The sequence below is a fragment of the Papio anubis genome, chromosome 8 (genome assembly GCF_008728515.1).
Source record: "Papio anubis isolate 15944 chromosome 8, Panubis1.0, whole genome shotgun sequence".
Lineage (NCBI taxonomy): Eukaryota > Metazoa > Chordata > Mammalia > Primates > Cercopithecidae > Papio > Papio anubis.
This window is the reverse complement of record NC_044983.1, coordinates 123,552,614-123,574,983: the sequence shown is the minus strand read 5'-3', so window position 1 is coordinate 123,574,983 and position 22,370 is coordinate 123,552,614. Positions and strand designations below refer to the sequence as shown.

Genomic DNA, 22,370 nt, shown 5'->3' with positions numbered 1-22,370 from the left:
CCCCAGGATTGAGTGCCCAAAAGGTTTAATGGCCCCACCGGGTGGTGGCCAGAGAAGCACATCATATAAAACAAAGACAATGGAAGAACAGAAGATTTGCTTCCTGCCCCAGTGCTGTCTCTCTCTGCCATGTGACCTCCAGTAAATTGTTGGAGCTTGGGTTCCCCTTTTTAATTCAAAGGGGATTTCAATACCAACTTCAGGCCATCATTTAAGGGGGTTAGATATGACTATGTTTGTTTGTTTGTTTATTTATTTATTTATTTAGAGATGGACTCTCGCTCTGTCACCCAGGCTGGAGTGCAGTGGTGCAATCTCGGCTCACTGCAACCTCCGCTTGCTGCGTTCAAGTGATTCTCCTGCCTCAGACTCCTGAGTAGCTGGGACTATGGGCGCGTGCCACCATGCCCGGATAATTTTTTGTATTTTTAGTAGAGACAGGGCTTCCCCATGTTAGCCAGAATGGTCTCAATCCCCTGACCTCGTGATCTGCCCACCTTGGCCTTCCAAAGTGCTGGGATTACAGGCGTGAGCCACCGCACCTGACCATGAGTGTGGTTTCTAAGCTGCTATATGACCATCTAGCAAAAGTCTCTTGCTCCTCTAGACCTCACCAGCACCATCCTCTGAATCGTGCTTTGTCCCTCTGAAAGAGTATTATATCTCATGTAACCTGACTCCATATGAAAGCTATGTTTTTTATTAGCGTTATCAATACAGTCATCATCATCATCATCATCATCATCATCATTGTCATCTCCATGAGGAGCTTTGGCCCACAAATACATCAAAATGTATTTACTGAGTGTAAGTTAGTCTGGGGCGTCAGAATCCTTTTTATTTTTATTATTTTTTTAAACTTTTATTTTAGATTCAAGGAAACATGTGCACGTTTGTTATATAGGCAATCTCTTGTCACAGGAGTTTGTTGTGCAGATTATTTCATCAGCTAGGTACCAAGCATAGTACTCAATAGTTATTTCTTCTAATCTTCTTCCTCCTCCCACCTTTCACCTTCAAGTACGGCCCAGTGTCTGTCGTTCCCATTTGTGTCCATGTGTTCTCATCATTTAGCTCCCACTTATAAGTGAGAACATGCTGTATTTGGTTTTCTGTTCCTGTGTTAGTTTGCTACGGACGATGGCTGCCACCTCCTTCCGTGTTCCTGCAAAGGACATGATCTCATTCTTTTTATGGCCACATAGTATTCCATGGTGTATATATGCCATATTTTCTTTATCCAGTCTACCATTGGTGGGCACCTAGGTTGATTCCATGTCTTTGCTATTGTGAATAGTGTTGCAATGAACATATGTGTGGGTGTGTCTTCATGGCAGAATGATTTCTATTCCTTTGGGTATATACCCAGTAATGGGATCACTGAGCCAAATGATAGTTCTGTGTTTTGGTCTTTGAGGAATCACCACACTGCTTTCCACAATGATCGAGCTAATTCACACTTCCACTAACTGTATAATTTTTCTCTTTTCTCTGCAACCTTGCCATCATTTGTCATTTAAAAAATGTTTAATAATAGCCATTCTGACTGGTGTAAGGTGGTATCTCATTGTGCTTTGATTTGCATTTCTCTAATGATCAGTAATATTAAGCTTTTTTTCATATGCTTGTTGACCTCATATATGTTTTCTTTTGAAGTGTCTGTTCATGTCCTTTGCCCATTTTTAATGGGGTTGTTTGGTTTTTTTCTTGTAAATTTGTTTAAGTTCTTTATAGATACTGGATACTAGACCTTTGTTGGATACATAGCTTGCAAACATTTTCTCTTGTTCTGTAGGTTGCTTACTCTGTTGATAGTTTATTTTACTGTGCAGAAGCTCTTAAGTTTAATTAGATCTCGTTTGTCAATTTTTGTTTTTGTGGGGTGTTAGAATCCTGAGCCTAAGGCTACTTCATCAGTCACAGCCAAAAGCCTTAGAGAAAAAGGGAACTCTGTAGAGGTTTAGCCCAAAGGGGAAATCAGCATCACATCTGCAGCTGCTTCTTGCTGACCTGGCATGAATGAACCATGTACTCTGGATAAGCACTTTACAAAAACCACAGAATTTTGCCAGCTTAGAGTTTCCACATTGCCCCATTGGCTCTCCCTGAATTACCATACCCAATGCTATTCAATGATTCTGTGTGGGCCATTATGTCACTGCTATCAGCTAACGTAATAATAAAGTATTTGTTAGCATCATTCCAGTTTTACAGCCTTCTACCTACAGTGCTGTATTTTCAGGTTCTCTTACCTCCCTAGTCTTTTTCACATTGTCCCTGCAGGAATTTTTCTTTCTGCTATGCAGTCCAGGTCACTCCAGGCTTTCCTTGCTGTCTTCCATGCATGTCACAGGCTGGCACTTTCCACAGCCTTAGCTCCAATTAATTATTTGTTTTGTTTGATTTCCAGCCAACAGCTAGCAACCCTTTGGGTTTTGCTCCTGGTTGCTTAAACAAATAAACCAAATGTTAATGTGTTGCTCATTGATTAAGTGCAGAGATCGTGTAACTGAAAATACTAATGATTTTCTAAGTGTCCACACTAGCACAGTAATGGTGTTGGGTTTAGTTCATGCTTGGTATAGTGGAGGGAAGGGGTGCTCTTTCTTTAACATTTTAAATTTTATTTGATTCTTCCAATAGCCTGGAAAAGTAGACAGGACAGGAATTATTGTCTGCATTTCACAGATGAGGAAACCCAGAGACATTAAATAATTTGTTGAACGCCACACAGCTCAGAAAAAGGTAACTGCAGCTAGGACTCAGTAAACCCAACTCCCTGTTCCGTGAAACTGCTGTAGGTGGCTCCATTCCCCATCATGTACTCCTGTGGAATAATAATAATCCTTTATGTGATGCAATAATATTTTCATAAACATTTTCTGTATTTTTCAGGGTGTCTTCCATGGAACAGCAGTTGTGTGAAATGCACTATAAGAAAAGAGTCCCTGTGGTGAATGTGTATAATATGCTGTATACTGCACCCACTTCTTGGAGAGTCAGTACATTGGTTACTATATGAAAGCCTCTGAGAAGTCCTGTGGCAGAACAAGACTTGGAAATTTATTTTGACCCAGCATTGTCCAAATATATTTGAGCATGGATAGACAAGAGTGAAAGCAGAGACACCATATTCCAACAATACAGGCAAGAGACAAGAAGTGTTTGGGCAAAGGAGGATGGCAGCAGAGGTGGTAAGAAGCAACTGGATTCTGAACATATTTAAAATGCAAAGCCAACCAGATTTGCTGGTGGATAGGATATAGGGTGTAAGAAAATGAGAGAAGTCAAGGATGAAGCTGAGATTTTTAGACCTGATCAACACATGAACAAAATTTTCACTTCCTTCAGGAAGCTCTCCCTAGACTAATAGCCCCACCCCTACCATCATAGTCTCTTACCACGTCAAATCTCTTGCCTTCAGAGATTGCACAGTTTTAGTTATATCTTTGTTGATGACATTTTTGACAATGGCTGAGTTTATCATTTTTGCTTGCTATTGTATTTCCAGTGCCTAGCACATTGTAGGCATGCAATAAATATTTGTTGAATGAATGAATGGACAGAGACTAACATTTGGTAGTTGTTTAAATTATACCTACCATACTATTAATCAATCTAATATCCAACTGATATTAATATTAATATGACTACTCAATTTAATATGCAATGTGGGCCTGGAGAAAGGTGGAAGAGGAATGACTGCTAACAGAAAACAAACAAAAAAAAGATGGTCAGAAACCCCAGATCTAACTTGAGTTATGCCCATACATTTCTGAGTTGGCCTTGGGCAAGTCCCATCACCTTTTGAGACCCATTCTTCTAATGCTATTCAAAAATAGATAAGACAATATGATTTTCATCAGCCCTGCACCTCGCTGTCCACTGGTGTAAGTGGAAGCAATAGCTTGTATCTTCAGTAATCAGTAATGTCGTGCAGCACTTTTCAATGCAGAATCTGTCTGATTTAATGTTCCATTCTCTAGCACAATTTAAGTCCTTTAGGTACCTGGAAATGGGGAATGCAATTATTGCTGAAGTCACCCAGAAGACTTCCTGGAGATTTTCTTTCTTCCTCCTTCCAAGATCTTTAAGTAGCAGATGAATATAGTGGTGTGTAGTAGAGAGAAAAAAAAACTTACGGTTTGTACTACTCTAGTTCAATTGACAAGATCGCGATAGGAGCTTGCCCCTTTCCTACCCCCTAAAGGACCACTGGGCAAAAGTCACTCGCCACTCTAGACCTCACCATTCATTTGAACCTTGGTTTGTCCCTCTGAAAGAGTGCTTTTTTCTTCCAGTTAGGAATGCACACAAATATATTTCCCATCTGAACCTTTTTTGAACTATTCTCCGTAAAAACCAATCTTGGGTTCTTGAATATGGCCAGCTTGCACAGATAGTAACCTCACCACAATGCATACACAGGTCCACAAGGTTTCATTAGCTCTCTCAGTAAGGGCTCTTTTGGGTAAGGCTACCCAGAAAGTGATTTTTAGTTTCAGTTCATTTATTTTTGTTTTCCACCTGGCTGCCCAGGGCAAACATCTACCCCAAGAGCTTCTTCCTCTGGGGACCATCCTCTCTATCATTGGTTGCCTTGGTACAAACGTTGTACATGTCTCCTAATGCTGAGGCCCTGCTAGACTCTTTCTTTCCCCAGAAGAGGTCACTACCTGATTAGAAAAACAGTAGCTTTCATCCAGCCCCCAGCCCCTCACTGCCACTCCACGCACAATTCTCCATGGCTAATAGTTAAACCAAAAAGTCACCCCATCTTTCCTAATGTTGTTACCGTACATTTTATTATCATTGTTCTGTGAAAAATATTCAGGACATCATCTGCTTGTTACTTCCAGTAATTTAATTTTTTTTAATTAAAAAAAAAATGTTAAAATATTCCACCATGACAATTTTTTAATTTTCCCCTCACAATGACCTTCTGTTGCTACTTAGCCTAGTTTATAGGTGAGAAGACTGAAGGACAAAGAGATGAACCGGCTGACACAACGACTATCGACAGCAAAGGTTACAAGAGAATTTGTGTCTCCTGATAACATGTTCAGGTGTTGAAAAGAGAAGTTGCCAGAATTCCATTGGTTGAACCATTCTTCTAAAGAAGGAGGGGAAAACTGGAACATGGAAACAATTCAAGGTGAGAAATGCCATCCTGTGAAAATAGACAGGAGGTGACTGGAAAGCCAGTGGCTTAGCTAGAGGGCAGCTCAACATTCTTTCTGGCTCCAGGATTCCAGGATTCCTTAAAAACCAGGATTCCCTGGAAACTATGATACAAAGATGATGACAGCAGAAGACCTCATGAAGCCTTACAGCCAGTCATGGGGATGAGATCAAAGGGTGGGCCAATGCACCATGGATCCTCTGTCATTGAATGAAGCACCTGGGACATGTAGTATATCACTCTGAGTTCTTGGTTTCAATAACATATGGAGAAAAATTGGGGAAGAGGGGTTAGTGATTTATTGGAAGTTTATCAGAGGTTCACAGCAACGGGAGACTTAGAAAACAAGAATCGTAGCAGTCTGGATGATTAAAGACGAGGAAGCTCAACAATGATCTCGTAGGAAGAATGTAGCCGAATACCACCACTGCAGCTGCCTGAGCTGTGAATAAATTATACATGAGTATTTAGCTTTAGGACATACGCTCAGGTTTCAAAATCCCAGAAGCAAGAGTCACACAGTCAGGATTCAAAATCTCAGAGATAAGGTGGCAGAGGGACATAATGGGCCAAACTCTGGACATTTGCTATACTCTATCAACCTAGGGATGAAAAGAGGGAGGATTTAAAGTTTCTGACATCTGTGATAAGTAGAGGCCACTATTCTCCAACCATACTACAAAAAGAAAGAGGCTCTGTACCAACAAGGAAGGAGTCTGCATGCTGGACAGCTCTCAAAATTACAATCTAGGAGAGCTCACTACACAGGAGGCTGGTATGCATCCCTGTAAGTTCAGTGGTTCTTCCAGAGCCCTAGAAGATGCAGAACACTATAGCATTCATGGTGGATACAAATAATAGCTATAATTTAGCAATCACCTACTGTGAAGTGAGCAAAATAGGTACTATATTCATATATTATCACATTTTATTTTCACAACAGCCGTGCAATAGGTTTTATTAATTCTGCTTTATAGAAAAGGGACTTGAGGTTCAGAGAGGCAAGCTATTTCTAGAGTCAAACAATTTGCAGGGAGAATTAGAACTCAAATCTAGTTTTTCTGTGCAAAGCTGCAACTCTTTCCACTACCTGACACTGTGCTCTCCAGACTAGACTAGGCAATCCTGTATTTCTATAGCAACGACAGAAGAAGGATTGAAGACTCCACAGGAGCCAAGTTGGAAATGTCATTTTTGATAAGGGTTTGACCCAAGTTGGTATCTGAAGTCATCCAAAAAATAAATAAATAAGAGGGAAGCCATAAACTACTGGAATAGCCCCAACAGCGAATCACTTTCCATTTTTATGTGTTATTAGGTGGCTTAAACAATAAATAGGCGAGTATTTGTTGAGTAAGACTGTATTAGATTCTATGGAGGGTAAGAGAACAGATAAACCAGTATCTTTCTCTCTTTTCATTTAAGTATCTTGAAATCTTGTTGTTTTCCTATATGCTTAGATAACTAGTAGTTTGAATTATATCAATTCAGATATTAAACAAGGGTCTTATGGACCTTTGTTGTCAGGGGAGTTTCACAAAAGCAGTAATACCTGAACTTCCCACTGAGTATTAGGTTTGAACAAGTGAAATCGAGATGGGCAGGCACACCTGGAAGAGGACCACCAAAGCAAAGGCACAGACACAAGAGGAGACTGGTCCACCTGGAGTTGAGAGTTCATAATACCATGCAGTGAGAGAAAGAATTAAAAAGCAGGTCGAGCCAGGTACAGTGGCACACACCTATAGTTCCAACTAACCAGGAGGCTGAGGCCAGAAGATCCCTTAAGCCTAGGGGTTAAAATCTATCCTGGGTAACATTGCAAGACCTTATTTCTTAAATGAAAGAAAAAAAAGGAAAAAAAAATAGGTTAAAGGTATCAAAGCAGGTTTAAATAAGTAAATGCAGAAGTTTCTGAATCATAGGCAATGGGCCTTGACATTTATATGATAAGTGATGGGAATCTGAAGAAGATATTTGAGCTCATTAATATGTCTAGCACCTACTTGAATGTTCGAGCTCTACCAGGCATGTTTGCTAAGTGAGCAAATGAATGAATGAATGCTATGTATAAGATGTGCTGGCATGGAAAGAGTTAAGAGTGTATTGCAATGGCAGTCTGGATGATATAAGATGGTATTGGTAACTGTAGAAAAGTTATGAAAAGTTTGGAAGCAATGAAAAGGGCACTATAAAAGAGAAATAAAGATCATATTCCACCATTGTTTCCTGAGTAGTAATTTACATGAAAACAGTAGAAAAAAAATTCTTCTAATAACCTCTAAATTCAAGAACTCATAACTCTACCAGTGGAGCTCAAGATACTTACACATCTCTCTGGCAGTCAAAGATGTAGTCAGGGGAAGAAAATGAGAAGCATATTTTTAAAGCAGAAAGTAAAAATATTAAAACATGTGTTAAACTTTGGAAGCAATATTTAACTTTTTCTCTAACTAGATAATTGAAGCTCAGTTTACTATTGGTCACTGGAGAAATGCAGGTCTTATTATTCCTGATTTGCAGAGGGGAATACTGAGGGTCAAAGAAGCCCAACTTTCCACAGTGACTTGATTCCAGGTGAATTTATTCTAAGACCTGTGTTTTGTTTTGTATTATTGCATGTCACAGAAGACTCGAGGAAGAAAAGGGAAAAAAGATGAGAAAGATTCAATTCTAGGAAGTCTCCTTAGTAGATGTCTCAGGAAATACACGATGGGACTGTATTATAGTGAGGACATAGTTGAGCATATATAAAACTTTTCTCTCTGCACAGGTATAGCACTCTGCTGCTTACCTAGGAGAATTTGCAGTGAATGATAATCCATTTTCTCTCCTAAGAGTTGGTAAATTGATTTTGTTTGTTTGTTGCTTTTGAAATGCACAGACGGCATATATGTAGTTGGTACTTCTTTACAAGGCTCTGTTGGGTCAATAAAGACCCTACTCTTCCATTTCTCCTCCCTGCATCTTACAGCCATCACATTCCAGCAGACGCTAGGGAGCTCTCACCCAGGCCAATAAGCCCCAGAATTACCTAAAGCTACAATCATTCCCATCAAACAAGATCTTGCAGTTTGGAACAAGTCCCATAGCTTCAGCAATTTGGTTTTTTGGCCAAAGCCAAAAATGCTGATTTCCCCTCCCTGGAAGGTTTAGAAACCTGGGATGCACCATGGACGGGGTGCTCCTTGTGCTCTCTGCATCCTTCTTCATGACACAGGATCTGCTGAAGAGATGATTGAGGCTTCATAAAAGCTTTATGAGACACACTGGAGCAGAAGGGCTTTGAGCCACCATCACTTTTGTAAAGTCCAGCTGCTGCCATCAGCTCTGCAATAAAAGCCGAACAGAAAGGTTGGCCACTGGCCACATCCCACAAGTAATGCTTCTTTATTATGATTCATTCAGGACTACCGAGTTCCACTGAGAAACTGGGGATACTCCAGAGGCAGCCTCAACCAAAAGTAGCTACTTCTTGGAAATCATCACCCGAGAAATGTGCTTGAGTTTTAAGCCCCAACTGCTGGTTGCATCCCACTAGGCACTCCTGAGGTGAATATCTCTTCACCTGTAGCACTGATTGCCTTTTCTCCAGTACCCTGCTAACCTACCATCCAGCCTTATTCCCCTACAAAAAAAAAAAAAAAAAAAAAAAAGCTTCTTTTTAAAACAAAAACCCAGAGTTAATATGATGCACAAAAACTATTATAGCTGAACACAATGGCTCACACCTATAATCCCAGCACTTTGGGAGTCCGAGGCAGGTGGATCACCTGAGGTCTGGAGTTCCAGACAAGCCTGGCCAACATGGTGAAACCTCATCTCTACCAAAAATACAAAAATTAGCTGGATGTGGTGGTGGGTGTCTGTAATTCTAGGTACTTGGGGAGCTGAGCTAGTGAACCTGGGATGAGGAGGTTGCAGGGAGCCGAGTTCATGCCATTGCACTCCAGCCTGGCCAATAAGAGCAAAACTCCATCTAAAATTAAACACACACACACACACACACACACACGCACACACACACAAACAAAACAGAAAAACTATTATAGACTAGAGTGGCCAGAGAGAATGGAGCAACACAGTGGTGCTCATTGAAGGATCATGGTCATGCCAGGATTTTGCTCTCATGCCTATAAGCAGCAGAAGTTCCCAGAGATGTCATTCTTCTCTTTAGCCAAGTTCACCATATAAAAGTTAAAAAAAGGGAAGGGGGAGATTGAAATTATTGCCATAGATTATTGGGAAAGAAACTTGAAATTGTTAAAGTTTTTTTGTAGAATAATTAGGGAGTATTCATTAAAACCTTAAAAAGTGCAGGCCCTTTAAACCAGAAACACCACCGCTAGCTATTTATTCTATATTAATGGGCACAGAGCTAGGGATTGAGGTTACAGGGTTAAGGTGCTCCCAGCTTCATGGTAAAAATACCAAGAGACTGCGGATTATGGACATGGCAGCCCTGTGAATGATGACCCATAGATACAGAAAGCAGAATGCTCCAGACTCTGTCCATGAGAGGAAGGCCATGCCTAGAAAAGCCCATGGGCACCCACAGCTTTGTCACAGTGCTAACTGCATGATTCTCAGGGTGCTTTCAGGAACCCCCCAGTGCTTCATGCCACTGTTCCAGAAATGGGAAGTGGTTGGCCTTGCTGCTGGAACTAGTTAAGACCTTTAAGACAAGAATCTCTAAGGGGATTCCCTGAGACCAAAACCAGACATTTCATGTAATCATGATCAGCTATTTCTCACTCTCTATCAGACCGGTAAAAATGAACAAAGCAGATGAAGAGAGACAAATGAGCCTGAACTTAATACAATGGAGTTGCATTGAGGTAGAGGCTGCCCTAAGACCCAACACAACGGAGTTCTCCCCCTCACATTGTGTTTCGCCTTTTCTGAAGATGTATACAAACACATACACACAGGCACTACTCACATACACTCAGACACGTACATCCATGCATATGCACAGATTCTCCTGAAACAAATATTATTTTAAAATATTAGAGGGAAATGACCTGTGAATTGCTACAGCAGCACTTTTCCTTCCAAGCCAAAATTGTATTTGAGTCAGTGTCTGTGGCTCAGATGCTGTGTCACTGAGCGAGAATTTCATACGGTTGTGTGGGAAACTGGTCCATAAACATACTTGTTAAGAGCATTTAGCTTTCTGGCTCCAGCCATTCTGATGTCTGTCTTAGAACTGTGTTAGGCCGGGCGCGGTGGCTCAAGCCTGTAATCCCAGCACTTTGGGAGGCCGAGACGGGCGGATCACGAGGTCAGGAGATCGAGACCATCCTGGCTAACACGGTGAAACCCCGTCTCTACTAAAAAATACAAAAAACCAGCCGGGCGAGATGGCGAGCGCCTGTAGTCCCAGCTACTCGGGAGGCTGAGGCAGGAGAATGGCGTAAACCCAGGAGGCGGAGCTTGCAGTGAGCTGAGATCCGGCCACTGCACTCCAGCCTGGGCGACAGAGCGAGACTCCGTCTCAAAAAAAAAAAAAAAGAACTGTGTCAGGAGCCAATGACAGAAAAAGAAGCAGCATCAGCTTAATTGGGCAATGACTAGGACTTCCTCCACCAAAGAAAGTAAGGAGGGAAACTGTAGCTGACCTCCCTGGGGCTGTTTAGGGTCCTGGGTCCAGGGACTACTTTACACAGGATAAATATATCTGAACTTTCTAACCTCCCAGCCTGATTCAATTAGTAAACACCTTCAAAGGGATCGAGCTGACTTCTGAGACAGAGTCTACCACACACCACAAAGGTGGGCAAATAAATACTTAAAGGGCACATCCGTGTAGGTGGAGGAGGGAGGGAAATAGATTAGGAACAGTAGGAACAGATATGAGTTAACTTTGGGAGTTCTGTTGTGTAACTGCCCTTGACCTTGCCCCTCCCAGTGGCTAAACTTGCCGTTCTCCAGGGCTTCTGTGGGACCTCTTCACTAGACACAGCCACCCAGCCTCTGAAAGAACTATCCCAAAATATGGATTCACTTAACCTTATTATAGTCGTGGTCAGAGTTCTGCTCACAGAATATTTCAATTGTCTTGAATGTCAGGGCTGAACAAGATCTATTTAAAAGTCTAGAACTAAACCCTGCTATTTAGCAAACTTGTATTAACATGCAAATCACTACTAAAATGTGTTTTGTTTTATCTAGCAATGATATAACCTAAAGGACTGACTCTTCAATGGTGGTGTTTCAGGAAACGCCAGCATTGTCAACTGCACCTCTGCAGAAGACCAGCCCTGTCTGTAGCATTTCCAGACACTTTATGCTTTTTCAGTGGCTTTTAGCCAATTATCACATAGTTCCCCACCACAGTACGGTGGAACAGCAACTGACAAGACTTCCCAGGTCACACAAAGGCTTTGAAAGAATCAAAGTACATACCACACAAATGAACTATAATCAGTTCCACCTCCACTGTTAACACTCTGAAGAACTTGGGATAGAGAGATTTTCATAACTGGATTTAAATCTAGGAGTTATACTTGGAATTGGAGTTCAATTCTCTGAAGTGGTTCAGATGGGAGACCAATATGAGCTTCTTAATTACTTTATTTCACATATCAGAAGGTAGATGAGGCAGGGGAGTGAAGAATACCATTCTGGGAGCACCTGCTGAATTCCAGGTATGATATTCTAGGAATGATATGCTGCTGCCTGTTCACTGCCCATTTAATCCTCATGGCAAACCTGCAAACTATGCGTTATTATTCCTATTTTGCACAGGAAGCTGAGGCTTAAGTACATCAGATGGGCTACACGCAATCCAATCTGTTTTGTTTTGCTGTTTGGTTGGTTGGTTGCTTTTGTTTGTTTGTTTGTTTTTATTTTGTTTTTGCTTGTTTTGCTTTATCATTTGCACACTGATCATTCAGCAAAAATTGTAAAATACTCAAAGACGATAACTTTGTCTAAATTCTTTCCTCTCTATTCCCAATGCTAGCACTTAGCATTCATCTAAGTGCTAGACTCATATTCATTCATTTATTCATTCAAAACATGTTTATAAGACAATAGGGACACAGCGGTGAACAAAACCAAAAAGGTGCCTGTTATTATAAAGCTTACATTTTAACAGAGAAAGACAATCAATTAAATAAATAAGCAAGTTAGAAGAAAGAAAGGATGGAAGGAAGAAAAGAAGGAAGGGAGAGAGGGAGGGAGGGAGCAAGAGAGAAAGAAATAAAAGAAGGAAAAAGCGAAATTATCAGAAAGTGAGGCATATCATGCAGAAAACTGAGACTGAAAGAGGTAATGGAGAGAGGCAGAATGATACTTCAAATTGGGTATTCAGAACAGGATTCTCAAAAAAAAAAGAGCCCTTCAAACTGAACCTGAATGACAAGAAAGAGGAAGCCACAGAAAATCAAGGGGAAGATATTGTAGCCAAAGAAACTACAAAACCCTGAGATGGGAAAGAACTTTAAGAGCTTAAAAAACTGAGAAAAATGAATGTGGTTAGCGAAGGTCAGTGATTCAGAGAGAGAGTTACACAAGATGATGTCAAAGAGATGGTTAGGAGCCAGGTGACATAGGACTTTGTAAGCCACAGTAAGGATCATTCATCAAATATGTGTTGAATGAATAAATGCACAGGCCTTGGAACACTATAAGAATGTGAGTACCAGTAGCCTTTTAAGGAATTTATACTTGAGTCAGAAAGACAAAAGAAATCCATGTCCACTCATTCAAGAACTATTTCCTGAGGCCCTGTGGCATGCTGGGCATTGTGGTTGATACAGGGGCACCAGAGTGAATAAGCCATACTCCTGGCCTTCTACCAGTTCACATGTTTAAGGAAAGAGACAAGATCATGATCAGAGTAACAGGTTTTTTAATTTGAGGAAACACTATGTGAGTACATGGAAAACATCTAACTCAGCCTGGAAAAGAAGTCAAAGAAAAGTGAAGACAGCGTATAAGTTACAGCCAAGATTAAACAAAACAAAACAAAACAAAACAAACAAACAAACAAAAAAACCTCAGAAATGCATTGGTCTCTGTAGGCTAGAAAGGTCAGAGAAAATTGTCACAGAGAAAATTAGACTTAAACTGGATCTTCAGGAGGAGAACTTGTTGGTAAGAGGGAGGAATTCGAGATTGAATAACAAATGCACACAGGTTTAAATCAAAGGTCAGCACCTTGGTGAAGCATACAAAACTCCCCCAGCCTCTGCTTCTTCTAAGCAACACCTTCCCTTCACACACACATAAGCTCCTATGCTCATCCTCCCTCTCTGCTGAAACACAGCTGAAATGACCTACTATTCATCCCCCAGATTACTTGATATCTTGGTCACTGGGAAATGAAGGTCTGATTCTCATTCCAGCTACAAAGACTATGTACATCTTGCTGATGGTTGAACATCCCTCGGGATACAGAATTCCTAATTTTACCAGTTCTTCTTCCTTGGCAAAGAGATTCCTCCTTAAATGCAACAGAAGTCTGCTTTCTTGGTGTAGCTATTCTTTGATCCTAATTATTTTATGTTTTTTAAAATCCTAATTTTAATCTCAGCAGTATGTTGGCCAACTATTTCTAGTTAAGAATCATTATCACAACCTCAGAGGCATGTACAATAAGCATTAATTTCTCACTTACGAAGGTATGGGCTAGCTGGGAAGGCTCTGGAGCATGCTGAAGGGTGGTGGGAGGTAGCTTTGCTCCACATTTCTCACCTTATCTGGGACCAGTGGGCCAAGTGGGCTAGGTTATCACAGTGATAGCAGAAGTATAGGAGGATGAGTGGAAACATGAGATGTTCCTTATAGGGTCAGAACTGGCACTCTGTAACATATACCTACATTTCATTGGCCAAAGCAAGCCACACATCTAATCCCAAAGTAAAGAAGAAGGAAAGTACATGCTGCCTGTTACAAGGCTATGACAAAATGGATGCAATGGGGCAAGAATTGCAGTGAAATATTCAACCAACCACAGAAGTTACAAATTATTCAACTCACTTTTCCTACTAATTTTGGATCTCAGCAGGTGGAGTTCATGTTCCTAAAAACATCTTTACTTTTCAAGTTAAGTTTTCTCAACTCCTTGGTTTACAGAACCTTTCTCCCCACCCTGATCTGAACACATTTTAGTTTGTAAACATTTGTAGCCAATATTTGTGACTGCTTTTAGCAATCAGATGTGGTCATGGTATTGTCTTCCAGAGTGGCCTTGCCAGCGCAAGACAATGGGCCCATCTGTTAGGATTCGATGCCTAACAAAACATTCCAAAAGTTAGCTCACACTCCTAGAAGTCAGCTAGGCAATTATTCTGGTCTGGATTGGGCTTGGTGATTTCAGCTGGAATCATTCATGCATCTGCATCAGCTGCATATCAGCTAGAGATTGGCTGGTCTAGGGTGACCTGGGCTAGGACAGGTGGGATCTCTCTCAACACTGTTTGTCTTCCTCCAGAAGGCTAACCAGGACTTACTCACATGGCTGTATCAGGGTTCCACGGGTTCGAGAATGGAGACTGCATGTTTGACAAATGGGCTCAAGTGACACAACCTCACTTCTACCATATTCTAATGGCCAAAGCAAGTCATGGGGCCAAACCAGAATGAAAAACAGACTGAACCTCATATAGGAGAAGCTGGAAAGTACAGTGATCATTTCTGCAATTCCACAACAGGAGTATTCTGTACTGTATGTTCATGAATGCATTGAATGTAACCAAGCTTGCCTTGGGTTTTGGCCCATGCCACACTGTTAACTCACAGAGAAGTCAATAAACAACCTTGGACTTTTTTTTTCTTTTTCGTTTTCTTTTTTTTTTTTTTTTTTTTTTGAGATAGAGTCTCGCTCTGTCGCCAGGCTGGAATGCAGTGGCATGGTCTCAGCTCACTGCAATCTCTACCTCCCGGGTTCAAACGATTTCCCTGCCTCAGCCTCCAGAATACCTGGGACTACAGGTGTGCACCACCACGCCCAGCTAATTTTTTGTATTTTAGTAGAGACGGGATTTCACCGTGTTGGCCAGGATGATCTCGATCTCCTGACCTCATGATCCGCCTGCATCAGCCTCCCAAAATCCTGGGATTATAGGCGTGAGCCACCACGCCCAGCCACAACCTTAAGACTTTTAATCATGAACTGTTGTCAACTAAATTCATATTACACTTGTATTTATGCAGCTGATTAGAACCAAATTGCAACCCTTCATGTTCAATTTCATCTCCATTGCTTCAGCCAGCTTTGATCCCTTCACATCTCTTCTCGTAGCAACCTTTTGATTTCTTTTTAAATCAATTGCCATATTCTGAATAACCTCTTCATGTATTTTCTTATCATAGCTGATGTAAGCAAAAAATTGATATCAGATTGGTTCTATCAACAGTTTAAGAACAGGGATATACACATTTTCTAGTCTTCCTGCATATCCTATGGCAGCCACCAGCACATAGCTGGTCCCTGGTTACCTCATGAAGTTATATAAGAATGAATCAATACGCAAAACAACACAATTCCAATGGGGTAAATCAGTGGCTCTTGAACTTTTTTTTTTTTTCTTTTTTTCAGTAAAGTTCTTCTTTTTAAGATAAAATACTTTATGAAAATCCAACATGAAAGGCAGATAAACATAAGAAGACATTTCTGAAATTCTTTCTACTTAACTTTTTCCATCCTTATCTCACATAAGATATCGGAAGCCTCCTCAGATGCCATGGAATAAAATTTGAAAAACACTGGATGAAGTCAACGTTTTTCAAACTTTCACAAACATAACCCTCAGGAAGAAATGCATTTTACATAGTGACCCAGGACACACTAACATATAGATAATTGAAACTACTGCTCTCAAGACTACTTCACCCTAAGTACAACACAATCTCATGTTTTCTATTCTACTCACCTCATTTTTTGAATGTCAGCCATGAACTACTAAATTGATTTTATAAGCCACTAAATAAGCAATGCCTCATAGTTGGAAACTATTAGACTAGATGATCTCTTGAAGAAGCCTTTCAAGTTTTAAACTCTATTGGCCTATGGTTCTACAGCTTCTGTATTCTCAACTTCTATGGTTTATTCTCAGGGCAGAGAAGGAGGTGATGGGCACCTCCAAAAAGAGCAGAAGTTAAGTTCTAGATAAGCCACAATCACACTCCCCAAGTGCATGAAGACCACATAATCTCATGGGCATGAATAAAATCAATGGATCACTCTTATGAGGAAAGCTCACTCCGGAGTCAGACTACCTAAGTTTAAATCCCAGTTACTTAGGCTTTTTACTTAACCTCCTTATCAATAATTACCTTCTCTGAAATTTATGCCTAATAATTCGTACCTACCTTGCAGGGTCATTAATAGGATTAAATAAGATAGGGTATAATGAATTTGTTCAGTGACAGAAAAACGTGAAGTGCTCCAGGTTCTCTAGTATTTATGGGAAGTAAATAGTTTTTTCCAAAGGAGTGAGCTTAATTATCAAGACCAAAGATGTATAAATTATGCCCCTCCCCCATCCCCAGCTTTAATAAGCAGGGTGATGTAGGTTCAAATTCTTTCTCTGCCACTGACCAGGTGTGTGATCTTAGATGACTCACACTTTCTGAGCTTCAAGGTCCTCAGTTGTGAAATGGAAACAACAAAACCTATCCGATAGAGTTGCTAGGAGTATATTAGGAATAATGATAAAACAATCAATATAAGACACCTGACCCAGGACTTGATATAGAGTAAGTGCTCAAGAAAAAGAGTGGTGGTAGACAGAGAGAAACACCCTAACAAAATCTGGCCAAAAAAAAAAAAAATCAAGTGCTTTGAAAAGCAACTGTTGATATTTTTAAATAATTAAAGAAATAACTACAGTCAGATCACATTGGTTATTTTAACTGTGATGCATTGCTCTAAAATGCAGAGCCCTACTAAGAAGTTCCAGCAACATAGAGTTGTGGAATTCATCACTCTATCGTGTGTGTGTGTGTGTGTGTGTGTGTGTGTGTCATCTGTTTGACTCAGAAAACACGATCATCTTCAGTGTACCACACAATGTGCTGAGGCTACAGGATAAATAAGGCAAGTTCCTGTCATCAGGAAACCTATACTTTATCAATATTTCATCTCCCTCTCTGTCTCTCTGAAGCTCTCTCCTCTTTATTTAGCACTTACTAGGTTATAGGCACTGTGCCAGGTATTTTACATCATTTCACCTAATTCTCATAGCAACCTGATCAGATAGGCTCTGTTATTCGCATTTCATAGTAAAGAATCCTAAGGCCACATAACTGTTCAGGGGCAGAGCAAGGATGTGAACTCAGGTTTCTCTATTAACCCCTAGGTCCTCTGTAACTTCCTGTAGGAGCACAAAGGTGTGATACCTTTCCTCGTCCTTCCTCGTCATAAGGATGGCACCTCTATAACAAGACAGGATGACAAGAGAAAAGCATGACAATTTTTTTAAATGAAAGTTTGATGTGACATACGAACTTTCAGAATGAAGATCCAATGACCTACAGAAAACTATCCATTTTTATGCTTAGATTCAGTGAAGAATGGACCGCCATGTAGAAAAGTGATTGGGCAAGAGGGTATGATCTGATGGTAACAGAGGGCAACTCAGCATGATCTGTCTGTTCCTATTCTTCTTGGCCTCACTGTGTGGCATTTCTTCCTCCCAGGTATGGGGTAGGAGTCCTCCGAAATGGGAATCTGATGACCTACTATCCAGTAAGGTAGGGCGGAGAATTTCTTTTTGGCCAGCTCCTCCACAGTAAGGTGGGAGAAAGTTTTTTCTAGTTTTTGTGGCTGGTTCTGGGCAAAAAAGAGGAGTGGGAGCAGAAGTTCAAAAGGATCTCACTTCTATGAACTCCCTATGTCCTTCAGCTCAAAGTACTCAGCAGACCATGGTGCCATACTTTGGGATATCATGTTCTAAATGCCAACACTCCCAATTCTACTCCTATGAATTGATAAACATAGAAAGTTCACCAGATATAACAAAATACTAGCTATGTAGTGTCTCTTTGTGTGGATCATAACAGCATAGGGTAGGAACTGAGAACATGGATTTCAAACTTGGTTAGATCTAGGTTTGAATTCTTGTGGTACCACTTAGCTCTGTGGAGAGAGAGAGAGAAAGAGAAAGAGAGAGGGAGAATTGGATTGAAACATGATATAATATAAAGTTTACATAAATACATACACACACACCATACACACACAAACACACACACATACATGCACATACCACCACCCCCATAGGCTGACTGTGAAAGGTACCTTAAGAGAAGACTGAGAAGATCTAATTCAATCTCCTTACTTTGCAGTGGAGAAAATCAACCCTGGGTGGGGACGAGGGCACAGTGGATTTCCTGCCAGTGCTCCCATAGGGAGGGAGAAACTGTTACCATGTTACCCCAAGCTCCAGCCCCTCAGCTCTGTGCTTTTCCCAGCACTGCATCCCAGGAGTTCAAATTTTCTATAAATGTGTCCAAGTTTTCAAGTGGTTACTCCTGAGGTCAAAGGAAATGGCCATCCCGGATAACGCAGACTCTTGAAGAGGAAGAAAGTTCCTCTCATTCCGAGATTTTCCTCTATCTGCCTCATGGAGGTCAAGAGAAGGGCAAGGGAAAGCTCCCATGACTTGACTCCTAGGTCTTCACATCCAAGAATGTAGTGGAGGTTTAAATAAATCAGGCTGTAGGCAACAATTCAGACAGGCTCCCCCACATGTTCTATGTTTTCTTTGTTTTGTTTTGTGTTTTTGTTTTTTGTTTTTTTTTTTTTTTCCCAGTGGATACCATCAGCTGTCTTGTTGCTAAGAGACCAGAGTGGGTGGGAAAGGCCAATAGCCATATTTTTCAAACTTATCTGCAAAACCGGTTTTGCCCTTGCTCCCCCAAGGGGTTCTACTTCCTTAGGAACAGGATATTACAGCTAGTCAGATGGAGAGAGTGAGACTACATTTTTCGAGAAATGGACTGAGCTTTTCCTGGACGTTCGATGTCATCCAGCAGAGTACTGGGAGCTGCCAATTACAGGTCTGATGCAATGTTTGGGAAAGAGCCGCAGAGTACACATGACTCAACAAAATATTACGATTTGCATTCCTATCTCTTGGGAAGTTGCACTTATCAGCACCAACAAGTGCCATGTGGTCAGTGAGAGTGCTGGGCTGAGTTTGTCATTGGAGAATTAAAAAGGAATTAAAAAAAAAAAAAGAAGGGGTTGTGGGGAGGTGAGCGTTTGAATCATTCCGGGACTTTCCTTTTGGGTTGCATTCCAATCAGACAGACCTAAATCTGGCAGAGCCATACCATTGCTCAATGTCAGAAACATTCGCCTGGAATGCAGGGATGTGTGAACTTGGACACCCCCCGTAGCTTCCCTGTGTGGCCCAGAATGCTGAATCCACCATAAACACACCGTCAGGAGAGCAGAGGCAGAGCCCAGAGCCGGGGTTAGTGGGGAAGTGGCACATTTCATATAAAGGAAGACACAAAAGGTGATGCTCTCGGCAGCATTCCCCCTCCAAGGCCTTTGTACAGGCTCACAATGCACACTGATGACCCAAGCAGAGATGGAAAATGAGTCGGTGCATTTTTTTTTTTTTTTTTTTTGTCCTTAGAAAAAAGTAAGAATGTGAATTAACTTCCTCCTTCTCTGGGTTTCTACTTGGCAGTCTGAGACAGACCAAAAAAAAAATCCCTATTTCCAAAGAACTCTAAAACTCTAAAAGTGGATATATATGGACATCAAATTCCCCATCCTGCCCCTGTCCAGGGACCTTTTCCACTCCAGCTAAGACAATCAGGGGTCAATCCTTGTCACATGAGTATAAATGAGAACATAAATCAGCATATCCAAAAGCCCATTTCGACCTTGCAGCTTGTTCCCGAGCTCAGTCTCCCAGCCAGCAGAGAACTGATCATTGGCAGAGCATTCTGGGTAACTATATGCAAATCACATCAACCCTCCACCCCAGTACAGAAGAAAGGAAGGCATCACAGCCAATCTGCCATTAACAGCAGAAAATAATGGCACAGGGTGTGATGTTTGCAAGGGTCAGAAATACACAGTCTAAAAAGTAAAAACAGCCAAGCTAAATCAAATGCATACTATAAACAGGCAGATAGTAAGAATGTGATGGCTTTGTTGTATTTAATTGTCACAACAACCAATGGGATACATACAAAAGCTTTTCACATTCACCACTCTGATGATAAACCAGTCAAAATAACATTGGCAGCCCCTACCACACAGAAGGTGTAAACTTACTGCTAAAACAGTGATGATTACTCATGCCAGCTGTCAGAGATGATGCAATCTTTCACATAGGATAGCAATTAGCCGAAATAATCCCAAACCACTGTTGCCCTTAATCCCCAATTGCCTATCTGGGTTTGTGGTTTTGTCTACCGAAAAAGACACATAGAGTAGCAAGTGAAAGGGCTGTCCAATGAAGATTCTAGAGTGAGGTTGAGTGTGTCTTTTTGGAAAAGTGACAGCTGCACAAAAGATCAGACAGTCAACTGAGGGAGTCCAAAGGTAACGTGTTCAAAATTGAGTTTACTGCCCTTTAAACTCTAGAATTAGGGAGGCGGTAGAGGTAGGTGGGGACAGAAGATACAATCACAGTAACTGTGAGCTCAGAGCCGATCCCAGTGTAGTTTTGGTTACGAACTGATTGGATGACATTAATATTTTATTCATGGAGGCAATACAATGTAGTGTCATATATATCAGCAGCCTTAGTTCTCCTTCACAATCTGATAACTCTCATCATGTAACATCAGGCAAGTCACTTCTTCCTCGTGGGACAAAACAGTTGAACCCAAGATTACACTTAAAGCCATGACTATAATTCCTACAAAGGCCTTTGTAAGTTATCTCTCAGAAGACAGAGTTTAATCAGAGTATATGGCAATAGATAAAACAATGAGTCACTTTGAAATCTAAATTTGTATTTTGAGAAGGTAGCAAAAGAGTATGTCAAATTCTCCTTTGCGGCCAGGCGCAGTGGCTCTCACCTATAATCCCAGCACTTTAGGAGGCCGAGGTGGACGGATCATCTGAGGTCAGGAGTTCAAGACCAGCCTGGCCAACATGGCAAAACCACATCTCTACTAAAAATACAAAAATTTGCTGGGCATGGTGGCGGGTGCCTGTAATCCCACCTACTTCGGAGGCTGGGGCAGGAGAATCACTTGAACCCAGGAGGCAGAGATTGCAGTGAGCTGAGATCGTGTCACTGAAAGATTCTGTCTAAAAAAAAAAAAAAAAAAAAAAAAATTCTCCTTTGCATTGTGCAGGACATGCAGAAGAATGTTTTCTCCACAGTAGATGTCCCATAAATAGAGGTGTGCTTTGACATGTGTCCAATATAATAGTAATCACTGTCAGGTTAAGCTCTAATAGTGTCTACTGAGCCTTTAGGAAAATTGCCACTAGAAACTTGTCAGCATTATGTTGCTAGCATCTAGTGCAGCGCAAAGTTGTTGAATAAATGTTTGTTGAGTAAATTGACAACTGAATGAACTCAGTTTTGACTTGAGTTAAAGGAGATATTTCTCTAATGAATATTTGGTCAAGTCAATCAGTCAGGGCCATGACTTTCAACCTCACAACCTTGCCCCTCTCCCTATATTTCCTACATTGGCTAACTCTGTTCCCCGTTGATGAAATACCCTCCCCCAACATTTGCCTAGCAAATCCCTATTCCTATTTTGAAACCTTTCTCAGATGTCTTCTCCTCTGAAAGCCTGTCCCTGCCACAGCCTTGAGGATAACTGATCACTTCCTCTTTTGTGCCCACACTGATACAAAGGACGCAGTGCCTGGCAGATAGTATTACCTCAGTACATTTTGATTAATGAGCTGATGAATAAATGAATGTTCTGTAAGAATGCTGACAATTGAGATAAATCAATCAATAGCAATTAGGTGCCTACTTAGTATAAGGCATTGTGTCTCTGCCTTTTGTTAGAATCTCATATCACACTAAATGTCTTGAGGCAGGAAGGTAAAGAATCTATGCAATGAAAATCCTTGTAGCTTTTGCTATGCCTCAGTAATCCACACAGTGCTTTGGATTGGCCCCAGTAACTAATATTCTCCAAAACTGAGGAACCAAAGGAAGCATTAATGCTAATATTATCCCTGAAATGTTACTCATTGCAAAGTGCTGTGTTCAGCACCATCTCTGAAGGCCTTCCA

General features: G+C 41.0%; 1 long non-coding RNA gene across 2 annotated transcripts in view; it reads right to left on the bottom strand.

Moving 5' to 3' along the window:
* Positions 1-471: 471 nt before the first annotated feature.
* Positions 472-22,370, bottom strand: part of LOC101002034 — a 324,709-nt gene continuing 302,810 nt past the window's right edge. For both annotated transcript variants that reach the window (XR_004185934.1, XR_002524006.2), the window contains 2 exons: positions 2,253-8,512; positions 472-1,165 (listed from right to left, as the gene is read on the bottom strand). This is a non-coding gene — a long non-coding RNA (uncharacterized LOC101002034). The remainder of the gene's footprint in view (positions 1,166-2,252; positions 8,513-22,370) is intronic.